At 42.5% G+C, this 16,284-nt stretch overlaps 1 protein-coding gene across 3 annotated transcripts in view; it reads right to left on the bottom strand.

Moving 5' to 3' along the window:
* Positions 1-16,284, bottom strand: part of ARHGAP24 (Rho GTPase activating protein 24) — a 412,693-nt gene that overhangs the window by 161,846 nt on the left and 234,563 nt on the right. Inside the window, exon 1 of one of the 3 annotated variants that reach the window (XM_063136190.1) lies at positions 5,131-5,396. The exons of the other annotated variants lie outside the window; for them this stretch is intronic. The gene's annotated coding sequence lies outside the window, so the exon portion shown is untranslated. Of the gene's footprint in view, positions 1-5,130; positions 5,397-16,284 lie in introns of those variants that run through there. 3 annotated transcript variants of the gene reach the window in all.

Here is a 16,284-nt window from a genome sequence, read left to right as displayed (position 1 = left end):
AGATGAGCCCTAAATATGCAGCTTGGGCAGAGGTCTTTAACAACATCTTTTTCACTAAAGATGCTAGGAACTGAATTTGTAGGGATGGGTGAGAAATGTGTTAGGTTCTTAATGTGAACTTACCAAATTTGCACTTTTAAACAATACACAAACTGCAACTCACTTATCTTTCTAAATTTGCACATCTCCAAATTCTGCAATATAGTTCTCAGCTCAAGTGTTGCCTACAAAAGTGTTTGTATTAGGGAAATTTGTATACACAAATGTGTATAGTAGGGAAAAGGGTGTACAAAACACATATATTAGAGAAAGATGTTTCAAAAAGCATCTGTTAGGGAAAGGTATATGTGAAAATAAATGTAATTCTTCATGCATTTTTTTTAAAGAAATATCATGATGCAGAATTTTGATAGAATGGGCTTAAGATTGAATACAGGTGAAATGGACACAGATCAGATTTAGACTGTTTGTATATCCCTATCCGATGCCACTCAGAACTTTCACAGGTGTAAAAGGCCATTCTTTGTACTATCACGACAATGTTTGCTCTGAGGAAATTCTGACGAAATCACGTCTCTAACAGATCTGACGCTGAGATATCATGTCTGGCTTTGCTTCCCTCCAAAGTATGTTGTTGCACTCTCCAGGAAATGAGTAGAGATAGAACCTAGGAAGGGATGCGTTGGACGTCTCCATTACTGGGCTCAAGGAGAACAATATTTGCTGTGCCCTTGTGGCTTCACTGTTTGAAGTGGCAGCACAAAAAACGTCTGGTGTGCAAATATGCCCAAAGGACTCACTCATCTAATGAAATGTTTATGCCACCAAGTATTTCATTGCTCAGTTTACTTTCTTCTTAGTTCCACGTAGAACTACAGTCTGTGACCAAATCTTTAGATGAAAATTCAGTTGTTGGCTCTCAGTTTGAGACTGCTACTTTATTTTTGTATTCAAAAGGTTGAGCTCACTTTCTAAATAGCATCAGAGCTAGCAGTCCAAAGTCACCCTCTGTAGATGCTCTAAATTCATTCAACATAACAAGACTACACAAAACCGAAGCAGAACTGTGACCAATGGCAGAAAAAGCCTTTCTCGCTTTTCAAACAAAGACACAAGCAGTAGAGCTGCAACAGCTCTTATTAGTGGAAAGTGGACAAACGTGCCCTTTGAGGTTAATAAATCTTAAACTAAGGACTGAGTGTCATTCATGCACATAAATAAGGCAGAAAACATTTACAGTAACTAGGCAATGCATAATGGGATGGGACATTTGGGCCATAGCAATTCTAATTAACCTTCTCAGCTTGTTACTGGGTCTTATTTTTTCCTGAAGTGTTTTAGTTATGTTTGTGTAGTGTAGTATATATAATGGTAATCTCTTTCAAGCACTCACATGGTTTGCCAAAGTGGATATATTGCTTTAGTGGCAAACTCCAGCACAAGGAATGAAGAACAGTAAAGCCTCACAGATCCAAGTCTCTGTGTTCTGGAACCTTCTTTCAGGGGTGGAGCCAGCTGGCCCAAGTCATGGGTAGACTTCATGGGAGCCTGTCCAGAATTGTTTCAGAAATGGGCCCAGACATGAGGCGTGCCATGGTCCGGTCTAAGTCATGCAGGTCAGACAGAGGAAGAATCACAGTGCATGATGGGGAAGCAGATCCAAAGCCAGACGGAGCTGAGCTCAGGAAGAAATCTATTTGTGTCTCAGGCACTGCAGCTCTGTAACTATGATTCATGGGGAGGACTCACTTCCACTGTTGGATGGGAATAAGTCATCCTACTATATGTACCAGCAGACCAGTGCTTGAATTAGAAGGGGGCAGAAGGCACCCTGTCCCCTTATTTCACTAGGGATAGGTGAGAATTTAATTTCAGATCAATTTTGGTTCAAAAGAAATTTACCCAAATTCATAAAATTCCCCTTATTCTGGACAAAAAGAACCTGAGATTTATTCATTTTTAAAAGGTGACTGTGGGAGAAACCAAAGTTGAGAGACTGGTTCATCCAGGTCCAGCACTTTGCTCTTAAAAGTCCAGATTGGAATCCCTGTGTAGTCAACCATGTTCATGTTGAATTAGGGTTGCTACTTTTTTTTCCTGGCAGGCTCCTCAGCTCTAACAGCTACATGGCAGGCAGGTACAAGTACAACATGGTCCTCTCCATGCTGAGAACAACAGTCCCTATTGAATTTGGCTGGTGAAGATGAGTGACGATTTCATTTCAGTTTGTTTTGGATAAGAATTTACCAAAATTTGAAGGGGGAAAAAAAACATATCAAGGAAAGAAAGAACTTGAGTTTAAAAAAATTGAATGTGGGAGAAAGCAAAACTTACAGATTCTTTCCTACTCTTAGCTACTCTTTGTAGAAGGCTTCCAGGAAGCAGTGGATGCTTTGGCCAATATTAGGGAATCAATGTGGGGCTTGTGGATTACATCCAGAGGTCCCAGGTTTTCCTCTCCAGAATTCAAGCACTGCAACAGAACAGGCGCAAAGGGCACAATTTGTGTACCATGAGGCTAAAAGAGAGAGTAGGGACCACACCTTTGCAGCCACATGCCATGGCACCTATAACCACAGCAAAAAATATCCCCAGCATCAAGCATTCCCTTAGGATGCACACACCTCTTCCCTGGCTGGGATGCCTGATATCAGCTTATTCACAGACAACTGGTCATGTCTTCCTGCTTGGCAGCTCCTTGTCTCAGCAACATTTGAAACACTTTATCTGCTAACTCCTCTAGACTGGACCTCTCACCAACGCGCTCCCCAGCCCTTGGACCAAGTCCTCAAAGAGACCATAGAAAGGAGCCTCTCACAGGCCATCTATTCCAACCTCCATCTTGGCACTGGAAATCCATATCTAAGTATCCCCAACAGATGGCTGTCCAGACTCTTCTTGAAGACTCCAACAAGGGACATCTTACCCTCAGTGCCTGACACCATGTGAGGCCCAGTCAGAAGTCAAAGTAATGAACTGTTAACCATCATGCTAGCAATCTATTTTTGCTGCCTGTTGTAGAAGTGTGGGACCAATCCTCACCATGACACAGATCAGTCACCTACATATTACATATAATACCTAGCAGGTTCCAATAATTCCTTAACACTTTTCCAGTATTCTGCCATGCTTTGATTGTGGCCAAGATGCAAAACCCAAGTCAGGGCAATTCAACTTGATTCTCATCAGCAGTGGCAGTGAGTAGGGTTTGCTCACACACCAGTGCATCATTCATGTTCTCCCATATAAGTGAATGGCTGCCATTTGTTCAGAAAGGGTTAAGTGCTACATTTGGGGACATTCCATGTCTTCGTGCACTGAGCACACAAAGATGTGCCTTGCAATACATAGCTCTGGCTGACAGTTCCTTGTCAGGCTGTCCTCATCCATAGGCAAGGGTAACAAGGACCACTGGGGGGCTGCACCTCCTGCTTCCCAGGAAGGACATCCATGGCAAAGAGGAGGCCAGAGAGGGAGAAGTTTCAGGGATCTCTCTTCATCCTTCTCTGCCAGCAGGAATATTTCCAACTGACAGTTCCCTGGAACTTCAGACTTGAGTCCCATATTCTTCGCCCAAGAAGGAACAGCTTCAAGGAGCTCATGTCACCCTTCCCTGCCATAAGGAATACCTACAAGGATCTTGAAAGTAAGAACTGGTGTCTTGCTTTTTTTCATCCTTCCTCCCAATCCCCTTTCCTTTTGTGTCATGTCTTTTAGCTGGTAAGCCTGAAGGCAGGGACTTTTTTATTATTAATCTTTGTAAGCCACTCAGGGTGCCGTTTTTGGTTGAAGAGTAAGGTAAAAATTCTGTAAATAAATACATAAATAATAAGTACGCAAACCTTCCCTCCCCAAACGCTTGCCCATCACACATAAAAAAAGCATTTTGCTAGTTTAAAATATAAGAGTAAATTAGTCGCTCTCAAGATTGTGGAGCAAGGGGGGTGCATGGAGATATGGGCTCTGGTGGTGGTGATCCAAGAAGATGGCTCTTCTTGAGTAGATGATTCCCATCATACACCATATCTCCCAGCTTCCTAACACTGCACCTTTATACACTTGTTGGGCTCATCCACCAATTTACACATCCCAATCCTCCTCATCTTTGCCATGCCATGAGAAGTTAGAATCAATTCTTAATATTGGGTGCGGTGGGGGGAATTCAAACCATCCCCCACCCCACCCAACAAAACCAAAAGTAGGTGAGGAATTGTCTGCAAGTTCCCTAGATATGCATAATTCATTCCAGGAATAAAGTTTGGGTTTTCTGTTAGCTGAATTCGAGAGGTCTGGAGTTATGGGCCCACTGCCTTTGCTCAAACCATTTTTCATGCAAATCTCAAATGCTGTTCATTAGGTAATTTCCAAAAGCAGACCTTTAATATGCTGTGCCAGACTTCTTAGTAATTGTGGTAATAGTAATAAATGTGCAACTGGAGTTTGTATCAGCTCCCTTTTCATGTCAGCATATAAAACCACAGCAAATGTGTTACAATGGATATGTTTACATAGGTATCTAATGTCAAACAATAGAGGGTTGTTATTTTGGTTACTAAATGACTACTTTAAGCCTGTGTCTCAGAGTTACTGCTAATTTACAGGACTCAGTTTTACCATGGATCGTGTTAAACTATTATAATAAATTCTGAACGCAATGAAAGGAGATAAGGAATCCTACAAGTGTTCCGCTAAAGTTTGGATCTTTCCTTAAAGCAATAATAAATACTGTACGATCCTAAAGACAAATTATTCCCAAAGTGAAGACTGTAGTAAAATGCACAGGTTACCACTAGGTTTTCTATGGATACACTGCGAGTTATTTCCAATTATGATGAGTCTGTTTCACTTGAAATTGCCACGGTTTAAAAACAAAGCAAAGTACAAAACAAAATCCATCTTCTATGACTCTTGGTGCTTCAAATCCTCAGCATCAGTTCCGGTGCAGTAGGAAGGATTTGGGCACACCATGATTCCACATGAAATTCACACCGTATATGTGTCTTCTTAGATTTTGGCAGTATTAGGAATAGATTAGATGTGGACGGAACTGAGACAACAAGCCCACCGCTATCCCACACCACCCCACAGCTGGAAACATGCAAGAAATCCAAAGCAAGACTGAACTCTCACCTTTCTTCAAACAAATGCTCCAAGGCGAGAGCCAGCTACAGACGTAGACACTTCCAGCTCTGCCAGCCAACGCTGCTGCCGTTACAAACGGCTTCCCAGCCTAGGCAGCTTCTCCGCTAGCACTCCCACTATCTGTGTGCTCGCTGCAATTTCTCCCATGACTCCATCATGCAGGAATGGCAACAACTTCTATTCTTCTAACACCGGTGCTAGAGTGCGCAGAGACACGCGCACACACATACATACACCGCTGTGGAAGTCAGGTAGGGAAGTACACAAGGGCAGTGCAAGGCAACAACTGGAGCCCGAAGAGGGAAAGGAACTCTACCCCACCACCACCACCACCCCACCCCACCCCAAACGCCTTTGGCAAGGCTCGGCTTTGAAAGTAGTGCTGCTGAGCTGTATAAATCACAGCGTGAGACGAACAAGAGGTCAGGAAAGCAATGAATCAGAGGATCCAAAAGGGGGTCCTGACTCTGAGCCGCTCTCATCCCAGTCATAAACAAAACAGAGAAAGAAGTTTTTTTTAGGCTGCAGAGTTTGTCATCACCCACAGGGTGTCCTGGGTAGATCCATTCGATTTTGACTGGAGAAGTGTGTGTGTGTGTGGGTGTGTATGCATGAGAAAGAGAGAGGGAGAGCTCTTCAGCTTTTCAACTAGGATCAGAAGCAAGAAAGAGATCAACACACTGCTTACAAGCATATTTAAAGAGAAACGTTTCTCCCGTGCCAGCAAAATCATCCTTAAGTCTAACGTTTCCCCCCGAAAAACTTCTGCATTTTGTCTTTTCTTTCTTTCTTTCTTTCTTTCTTTCTTTCTTTCTTTCTTTCTTATCATGACTTTATACTTATTTGGTGTTTTGACTCAGTTCCTGCTAAAGGATCCTAAAGACGGATGTTGGAAGGGGGATTAAAAAATAAATAAAAAGATTTAATAGCTGATGGTTGTGAAAGGAATTTGTGGAATGAAACCCTGAACGTCTTAATCAGATAGTAGCTGTGTCTGGGTGCTAAACTTACTCATGCTTCTTTCTTAGACACAGGATGCAGCGTCAATTAATTTCAATGAAGGCTGCACAGGAAAGCAATGCAGTAGATTGTACCCCATGTGACTCAGAGTACAATTTAGGGAGAAACAACAAAAAAGCAAAACATGAATCTCTCTGTGTTATCTATCTATCTATCTATCTATCTATCTATCTATCTATCTATCTATCTATTATCTACCCAAGGTAAGATTTAAAAGTTAAAGCTTTAGACATCTTGGCACACTAAAAGTGCTGTAAAAATGCACATTTTTTCAAACTTTGCATTAGCTTTCTGCAGTCAAGATTGACTGCAGTATTGTTAGCGTATTGTTTGCCTATAGTTTACTGTTCTCTTTGAGAAGACCCTCTGTTAGTTTCAATACAGGAGCTCCCCCTCCATTCCCCCGGACTTGAAAATCAAGTGGCTTATTGTTGTAGAAACTAAAAATAGTGTTGTTGTTGTTGTCGTTTTCTATCCAAGCACTTGCCTAAGTCACCCTAAGGCTGAATGCCATGTGACCGGGCAACTAGTTAACTATCAGCAACAGGAGACACTAAAATGCAGTTTAGGGCTGTGTTGAAAACTAATCTGCAACAGCCTTACTGTGCTCAATGGAGAACTTTAGTATGTGTGTGTGGGGAGGGGGAGGAATGGACCGGGGACAAAAGCAAAATGAGATGAACTGCCTTCTACCCAAGGAAGTGTAACTTGGTGTTTTATTGGCAGCCTCTTTTCACACTTTACACTCATCTACATTAAACATTTCAATCAGATGCAAGTTGGGTTAAACAGAATGATTCCCCCCCCCACTAGGGGTGAGCGAACTCACCTTCACCCACCGGCATCCACCCCTGGCTTGCTGGGCTGCGGGAGCTGCTTCTGAGACTCAACTTGGCCCAGCAAGTGTTTGGCAGGCTGTACCCTTGCATTTATAGGGTCTTTATGGCCACAAGGGGAAGTGCGCATTTCTGGAGGATTCAGAAATGGTGCACTTCCCCTTGCTGCATTAATCGGAGTGTGATATTCTGGCAATCAGGTCGGTGGCTGCCGAGCACTCACGGGGGTCTTGCAAGCACTTGAGTGCACATCTGCACTTGCACTGACTGCCCAGGACTGGATCCAAGGGCGCAACCGCTGTGGGGGGGAGCATAGGATTCCTGGACCCAGTCGGGTACTCGGGACATCCCTCATCACCACCAAAGTACCCTTGAACATTGTATGTGTCTTCAAGGTTATTAGTTTGTCCACCTCACTTGGCATTGCCTTTCTGACTGGCAGTAGTTGTCTCAGGTCCCAGGCAGAGATCTTTCACAGCACATGCTCCCTGATCTGTTGAGCTGGGCTAGATCTACACTACAGCTTTATTGCAGTATTGAAGTGCACAGATATCATTAGAGGCACATTACACATTCCATATTTATTTATTTATTTATTTATTACATTTCTATACCGCCCAAAGCAGGAGCTCTCTGGGTGGTTCACAAAAATCTGTGCCCTTTTGGGCAGCTGTGTTTTTTTTTTACTTGGAGCTCAAAGCAGAGGGGTTCCGTCCCTGTTTTTTTCCATCAAAACTTTGAGGAAACTGATGGACGCTTTTATTTAGAACAGCAGCAACCTCCGTGCGTCTCTGTGTCATGCTTGAGGTTTATAAAATTATGCATACAGTTGGCAAGATCTCCATAACAGATCCGTGGCCTGGGATCCAAAAGAAACAGAATGCCACGGAAGAGTCATGCTTTGTGGCATACCCTGGATTCTCAACCAGGCACGCCAGGTTCCTAAAAGTATACTACTTTTGTAGTGTTATTTCCTGCATTTTATTCCACAACATCCAAAATACAGCAACCAATGTCACTGTGTGTCCTTTGAGGTATACATGTGCAAGAGGGACATAGTGTTACCATGATGGGATCATGATGATTGGACGCAAGGTGTAGATCTGGCCCTGGAGATGCCAAGCAATGAAACATCTGCATGTAATGTATGTTCCATGCTATTGACCTGTAGACCTTTCCCTTCAAGCAAACTACATGTCCTAAGGTTCCCTAGTTGAGAGGAAGATAGGAATGTCTGTTGCTTGGAAGACATGTTCTTCTTTGGCTCAGAGCCAAGCTGAGATGTGGGTTGTTCCCCAAACTCTGGAGAAAACCCTTTTTGGATGTTCCTGCTAGTTGTTCACTTTTCTGAGCAAGTTGTGCAAATTACAGCCAAATTTGTACAAATTATGCAAATTTGACTGTCATTTGTCTATCCTAAAACTGTATTAGGAAGAGAAATATTCTCTTTAGGGGTGGGTTAATGGAAAACCTCCAGAACCTGTTCACTCTCAGCAAAATAAGCAATATCACTTCACCTTTGCCTCTTTCATTTTTTCATATCATCCTGACAAGAGCTCTTCACTGTACCATATTGGATGAATAGTTGCTTGTGTTTTTTTTGTCATCTGTGTTCAGCTGAGTCACCAAGTTTTTATTAGTTTTAACACCTGCTGGCCCTACAAAGCCAACAAATCACTGGGAATGAGAAACAGATTCCATTCCAATTTGTACACAAGTTGGTTGATAATACAGAGCTGGAGCAGAATGATATGGAGTTGTAACAAAATACTGGACCAAAGAGCCAAGAGTGGAAGGGAAAGTAGCCCAATTTCAAATCTAGGAAACCTGGAGCACTTTCTGTTTTAACCAGCTTTCAGGCCAGTTCCATGCATGTTTACTTGGACGTAGGTCTGCCATGTTCAATGAGGCTTCTTCCTAGGATTGCACTCTTAGACCCATTGATCCTAACAGGAATAAACTTGCATACTATTTCAGTCCATTGTGTGGCAGGGGATATGCTATTATTATTATTATTATTATTATTATTATTATTATTATTATTATTATAGATTTATATACTGCATAACAAATTTAAAATATCTCTAATCTGTTCACAAATCTGCAATATAATCTACATTATAATTCAATTAAAATACATAAAAATTGCTAAAAGATTTATATAGAACATTAATAAAAAAACCATTAAAATAAATTAAAACTAACACAACACCATAACTAGAAATAAGTATCAAACTGATGTTATAGAAAGCCGTGATGAACCCACGCTTGAAATGTTTCCACAATTCGTAATAAAGTTTTAGGAAATCTACTGAAATCAATGAGCTTTGTCCTCCATTGGATTGTGGCCGGCATGTGCAAGTCAGGTCTGGCTACTTCAGAAAAGAGATTACAGAGCAGGAAAAGGTACAGAAAAGGGCAATTCATATGATCAGAGGAATATGGAGCATTATCCTTACAAAGATGAGAAGTTTGAAGAGTTAGTATCTTTTAGCTTGGGAAAGAAGAAAACAGGGGACACCAGATAAAGATTTAGACATTTTTGAATGATGTGGAAAGAGTGAACCTGATGAAAATCTCTCTCTCTCTCTCTCTCTCTTTGGCCAAAACTACATCAAGCAGGATATTGCAGTATGAAAGTGGTATGAAAGTGTTATATGGAGGCAGGATCTACATTACTGCTTTATGGCATTATTGAAGTGCACTGACAAGTGTTGGAGCCCATTGACACATACCATATGCCGCTTTCATGCCATTTTCATAGTGTTATATCCTACTTGGTGTATATGCATCATGGGCCCCAACATTTCTTAGTGCACTTCAGTACCACTGTAAAGCAGTAGCATGGCTCCTGCCTTTTAAATACCGCTTTCATACTGCCTTCATAGTGCAATATCCTGCTTGGTGTAGATCAGGCCTCTCTTTCTCAAAGCAACGGAGTATCTCAATAGCATTAAAGATTGCTGCTATTTCCCCCTCCTGGAATGCATTCCTGCTCCCATTATTTGCCACCATATGGCCCCTCAGTGGTGCTAATCCAAGACCCATCAGTGCTGTAGCAGCTAGATACACCCCATTCCTCTCAGATGGGCTTATCTGAACAGTGGTTTGAATCGGCACCTGGGGTGTTCCAACTTCCATAACTGAAACGACTCCTAAGCGTGCTCCCAAAACCCCATGCCAAAATGTGGATGTTACCCTTGGTTACTTAACTGGCATTTGTTTCAGCAAGAATGATCAAATGCAAAATTATACATACTTAAATTCACCAGTTGCTGGGGAACATGAGTGGGAGGGTGCAATTGCACTGTGTCCTGCTTACGGATTCATGGTGGACAGCTAGATGGCCACTCTGTGAACAGAGCTCTGGACTAGATGGACCCCTCGTCTGATCCAGCATGGCTCTTCTTATGTTCTTAAAATATTGACATCAACTACTCAATGATGTCAGTTATCAACTTCCAACTGCAATCAAACACCCAAACCAAACATGAAAAAAATGTCACCAAATGCCATGATATATTCTTAGTGGCAAATGCTGAAACCCCTTAAATTCCAAATACAAATCAACATTCTTTATCAACAATTTGCACAGCAAAATCTTGAGTGGACCTTGGTGGTGGTGATGGGACAATGCCACATGTGCTTCAGTTCTAATGTGTCCCCTCGACTGGCTTTAAAACCATCCAAGTCTGGGGCCTAATTTACACCAAGCAAGATATTGCACTATGGAAGCAGTATGACAGGGGGATATAAAAGACCGGAGCCACACTGCTGCTTTATAGCTATATTGAAGTGCACTGAGAACTGTTGGGGCCCATGTACCGCTTTCATAGTGCTGTATCCTGCTTGGTGTAGATTAGGCCTTAGTTCTGATTTGAATAAGGCTGGAAGTCTTCCAGAAATGTGGGACAGACGCCTTTAAAAATAGTTTCATTTTTCTGGCAACACAGGAAGAGAAGAAATACTATTTTTAATAACAGCTTTGTTTACTTTTACCTCAGAGAGCCAAGCAATGTAGGAAGTCATTATTTATTAATTCGGGTTGCTAAAAGCAGGATAGGTCCCTACACTGTATCAGCATTCTCTCTCTCTCTCTCTCTCTCTCTGTGTGTGTGTGTAGTTAATTTTCAGTGCTCTTGCAAATGCAGTATCTCCATGGCACTGAGGCCTGCAACGTCTTCTTGGCCTGCCCAGTCTTCAGTGACTGAACATGGTGAAAAAGCAACATGTTCTAATCTAAACTTCAGGGTGCCCGGGAGAGGTTTTACAGTCTTGCTGTTGGCTCTCTTGACGGAGATGGGTTATTAACAGCATGGCAATTTCTTTTTGCATAATTCATTAGGACTACAGCCGAGCCCCATTTTCACTCCGTGAAGCCATCTGTTATTGCTGTCCTGTGTGAAGGCCACTAGTTGCTATTAATGCAGGAGCAGTTAGAAGACATTTTAAGAGCCAGCTGTAGCGTCTGTCTCTTCCCTGAAGCCCCCCATCTTCCTTCTTTTGAAGTCAGTTGGATTGTTACGATCGATTCTGTGGGGAAATTCAGCTGTCCCTCACTGGCCAAGCTCTTTTCATATGTTGGCGAAAACAGCCCAGCACATCTGCTGGGGTGGTGCATTGGACATCTTGCATCTGCTTCTACAGACCGATGCAAACTCAAATATCACGTACAACTCAGGCCTTAGCTAGACTAGGGTGACCATATTTGGGAAACCAAAAAAGAGGACACCTAGTGTGCGTGTGGGGAAGCAGCTTTCTGAGTCCTGCAGAAAGTACGTTATTCCCCCGCCACCTTAAAGAACCCGATTGGAGTGGAGGAGGGGAAAGGATTTCATTCTGCACCACCACCATCCACTCCAATTGGGGCCTTTTCTATAATGTCCACAAATGACCCACTTTCCCCTTTAAGACCTCAATTGGAGCTCGGGGTGGGGGAATGATGTGCCTCAAGAAAGCATGTCACTCCCTCCTGCCATGCTAATGGCAGCCTTAAAGGGGAAGGTGTGTCATTCCAGGACATTATTGAAAATTATAGAAAATCCCCCCTGACACCATGGAAAGAACAAAAACCAGGACAAATCTGGGGAAATCCTGACAGTTGGTCACCCTAAGCTAGACCTAAGGATTATCCCAGGCAAATGGAGTGATCATCCCTGCCTGCTTCCGGGATCTCCTGTGTGTCATTTCAATGCACAGGGATGATCCCGGGACAATCTCGGGGGAAAAGGCCTGGTCTAGCCATAGCCTCACTGTCACAGACACCCCACTCACTTTCTCACACAACCACCCAAACTCCACTCCTGCCCAAGAGCATTTCCGCTTGGCGCCTACACTATACTGCTTTCGTCGCCAGCTGAAGACCTTTTTATTCACTCAGTATTTTAACACTTAATTTTAACTTAAATTTAAATTTTACTGTTTTAACTCTGTATTTTAATCCTATATCAACTTTGCTGTGTGGTTTTATCCTGGTTGCGCTTTTTATACTGTATTTCATAATTGTGTTTTAAACTGTTGGGTGTTTTACTGTGGTTTTAATTTTTGTGAACCGCCCAGAGAGCTTCGGCTATTGGGCGGTATAAAAATGTAATAAATAAATAAATAAATAAATAAATAAATTTCAGATGCCAGTCACTTGTTTTGATCAGATACAACAAACACTCCTCCCAAAAAACTCAGTTCTCATACCACTCAAGCCATCCAGGAAAACTGACTCCAAGCTCTTTTCCTTCCTTTATGTCACTCCCTTGCTGAAGGATCCTGACATCCCAAACTCTGTTACCTGGAACATTTTCGAGAGGAAGGGAAAGACAAAAAATATGCTCTAAGAACAGGCTCTATGGTTCCTGCCATAGAAGCCACGTTCCTAGAGCATCCGAGGATGTAGGCAGGTGACTTTACTGTTAGAGAACCCATTCCCCAAGCACCAAGTGACATGTATCAGCAGGCTTGGGAAATCCTGAGTTTTCCAGAAGAACAAAAAATGTATTGATTTGATGTTTGAATTATAATGTTGTATTTTATCCTGTCCATTATTAGCATTAACTGTCTTGAGCACTATTTGTAGTGGGAAGGTGGGATGTAGATTTAATAATAAATATCTAAATAACTCTAGAAACAAACCCTAAGGGAGGGCTCCTCCCCAAAATAACCCAATACGAACTAAAAAAAATGTACTTAGACATAGAAGTTTGCATGTGCAAATATTAGGACGAGCTGTTGTCCTCTTTTTGGGCCATGCATTTCCTCCTTTTCAGTGATGCAGAGGCTTAGGTGGGTGGCCCTACCCAGGTTGCCCAACGCTGCAACATCTTTATAGGAAGTCCTCCTCTGCATTCCTCATTTGCAGACATAAGATTGATGGTGAGGTGGAATAGGCCAGTGATGACCATAGCTATGTTATGAAACGCTTCTTCAAGAGAAGCTCCAGGCTTAGTTCTTGCCGATGATAAGTGAAGACCTATTTGTTTCAAAAGGTCTTCCCAGCTCCTGATCTCTGACTTTGCAGGAGAGGAGCTTTTAAAACCAGGATATCTTTAGAGCCACATTTAAGTACAAACTTGGCTTTAGGGCAATGATGTGCTTTCTCTTGAAGCCCAAGTCTCTGTGGCATACGATTTTTACCACTCTGACGCAAACAGGCAAGAAGAGCCAGTATTGTGGTTAGAGTCACAAATCTATTCATTTAATAAAGAATGTAAGTCTCTCGTAGACAGAATTTTCACAAATTCAAGGCACATTATGCAGTGGACCAGCTCTTAAACATATAAGCACCTACACACAACTGTTATTCTGTGAGGCCCCTGTATGCCGTTCTGAATTTTTGTGCTCTAAAAACAATCCTGAGACTTCTTCATATGCTGGCTGAGTGTCATGCTTGAAACAGCAATGTATGAAATTGTTTTTACATGTGTCAGCATGCTGACAGCCTGATTTACAAGATTTGCTGGTGCAAGTTTGTCATACACCAGCCTTGCAATGGCAGAAGAAAGTGGATGTGATTCTAAGCCGTGGAAAAGGCTTTGCACTGTTGCTCCTGCAGTAGGTCCACTAACTGCTCTTGATGGGTACTCTTGGTGACCCACATCCGATGAGCCAAAGGCAATACAATCTCAGCACTGTTGCCTCTAGCAGCCTTGGTAATCAAGGTCAATCAGCCTGAGAAGAAGAGGCAGTAGACGTGAAGCACTAAGTTAGAACCTGCATGGCAGCTTTTGCACATGAATGTTGATAATCCCAGATGAACGTTGTGAATTGCTAAAACTCAGAGATATGTCCAAGATCGGTGACATCCAGTTCCTTAAATGTGATTCTCAGCGTTCACAAGATCATGCCTTAAAAAAGGAAGCACTTATACACGCATTCACAAAGTTCTTCTGGGATCATCAGCATTCATGTTGAATGTCAACATTCACCAAAATTTGGAACATTCACTGTAACAAATATACAAAACCTACAAGAGACTGAAAAGAAAGTGTCCAATAAATTATCAGAGGATCTCCCAATCTCAGAAGGCTGCAATTTGTATATCTGGGACAACAAATGTCCAAAATGTAGGAAATGTGGTCATCCGCATGTGAATGCTAAGAAGCCCAGATTAATTTTGCAAATACTCCCTCCCCCAAATAAACAGGCATATACATCTAAAAGTGCATTGCGTCTAAACTAAAGAATGACTACATTATAGACTCTATGATGTCCCTCATGGCATTCTATGTTTGTGGATCTTCAATGGATGGCTGAAGGTAGTCACTGAACCCCTCTCCTTAGATAACCCCTGATCCTTTTCCTGGTATCAAAGCACTCTGACAGAAGCTGTAGTTCATGAAAGTTGCACCCAATTGTAATCAATAAACCATCTGTGCAGAGGCCCTTCAGGGCTTAACAGTGATGACCTCTTCTTCGAAATCTAACAAAATATGCTTTGTAGTAGAGGAGGCAAATATCAGGGTGGGGATGCAAAGACACAATCACCAACTTAGCCACTTCCATTCCCGGAATTCCCGTCCCTATACGATTGTGCCCGCTAAAACACACACACTTCCCAGTTGCCATTCCTTCTCTTCATTACCACACATAGAGAAAACAGCAGTGTATATGTAATATATTTACTAGGAAATGGGGAGATGAGTACAAGTGAATGGCTTGTGACTTTTCTGTTCTGCTATACGCAGACACACTCCAGCAAAGGAGATCGTTACCTTGTCGTGGTGCTGGAGCTTGAGCACCTCAAGGATGCCATGAGCTAAACCGTGAAGGGACACCCAAGACGGGAAGGTCATGGTAGAGAGGTCAGACTAAATACGATCCCTGGGGAAGGTAATGGCAACCCACCCCAGTATTCTTGCCATGAAAACTAAATGGATCAGTACAACCAGAGATATGTCGGTATACCATCGGAAGATAGGACCCCCAGGTCGGAAGATGGTCAAAATGCTACTGGGGAGGAACAGAGGATAAGTTCAACTAGCCCCAGACGTGATGACGCAGCTAGCTCAAACCCGAAAGGACGGCTAGCGGCCGATGGTGCTGGTGGTGAACGACGAATCCGATGTTCTAAAGGACAACACACCATAGGAACCTGGAATGTAAGATCTATGAGCCAGGGCAAACTGGACGTGGTTATTGGCGAGATGTCAAGATTAAATATAGATATATTGGGTGTCAGTGAACTGAAATGGACCGGAATGGGCCACTTCACATCAGATCAGCACCAGATCTACTACTGTGGACAAGAGGATCACAGAAGAAATGGAGTAGCCTTCATAATTAACAATAAAGTGGCTTCAGCAGTGCTTGGATACAATCCAAAAAACGATAGAATGATCTCAATTCGAATTCAGGGTAAGCCATTTAACATCACAGTGATCCAAATATATGCCCCAACCACAGATGCTGAAGAAGCAGAAGTAGATCAGTTCTATGAGGATCTGCAGCACCTACTGGATAATACACCAAAAAGAGATGTTATTTTCGTTACAGGAGACTGGAACGCTAAGGTGGGCAATCAAATGACACCTGGAATTACAGGTAAGCATGGTCTAGGAGAACAAAATGAAGCGGGACATAGGCTGATAGAATTTTGCCAGGACAACTCACTGTGCATAACAAACACTCTCTTCCAACAACCGAAAAGACGGCTTTATACATGGACTTCACCAGATGGCCGGCACCGAAATCAGATTGACTACATCCTTTGCAGCCAAAGGTGGCGAACATCTATACAGACAGTAAAAACAAGACCTGGAGCTGACTGTAGTTCAGATCACGAACTTCTTATTGC

This window comes from Elgaria multicarinata, chromosome 10, assembly GCF_023053635.1.
Source record: "Elgaria multicarinata webbii isolate HBS135686 ecotype San Diego chromosome 10, rElgMul1.1.pri, whole genome shotgun sequence".
NCBI lineage: Eukaryota > Metazoa > Chordata > Lepidosauria > Squamata > Anguidae > Elgaria > Elgaria multicarinata.
Note: the sequence above shows the minus strand (reverse complement) of the source record. Positions and strands in the feature narration are given on the sequence as shown.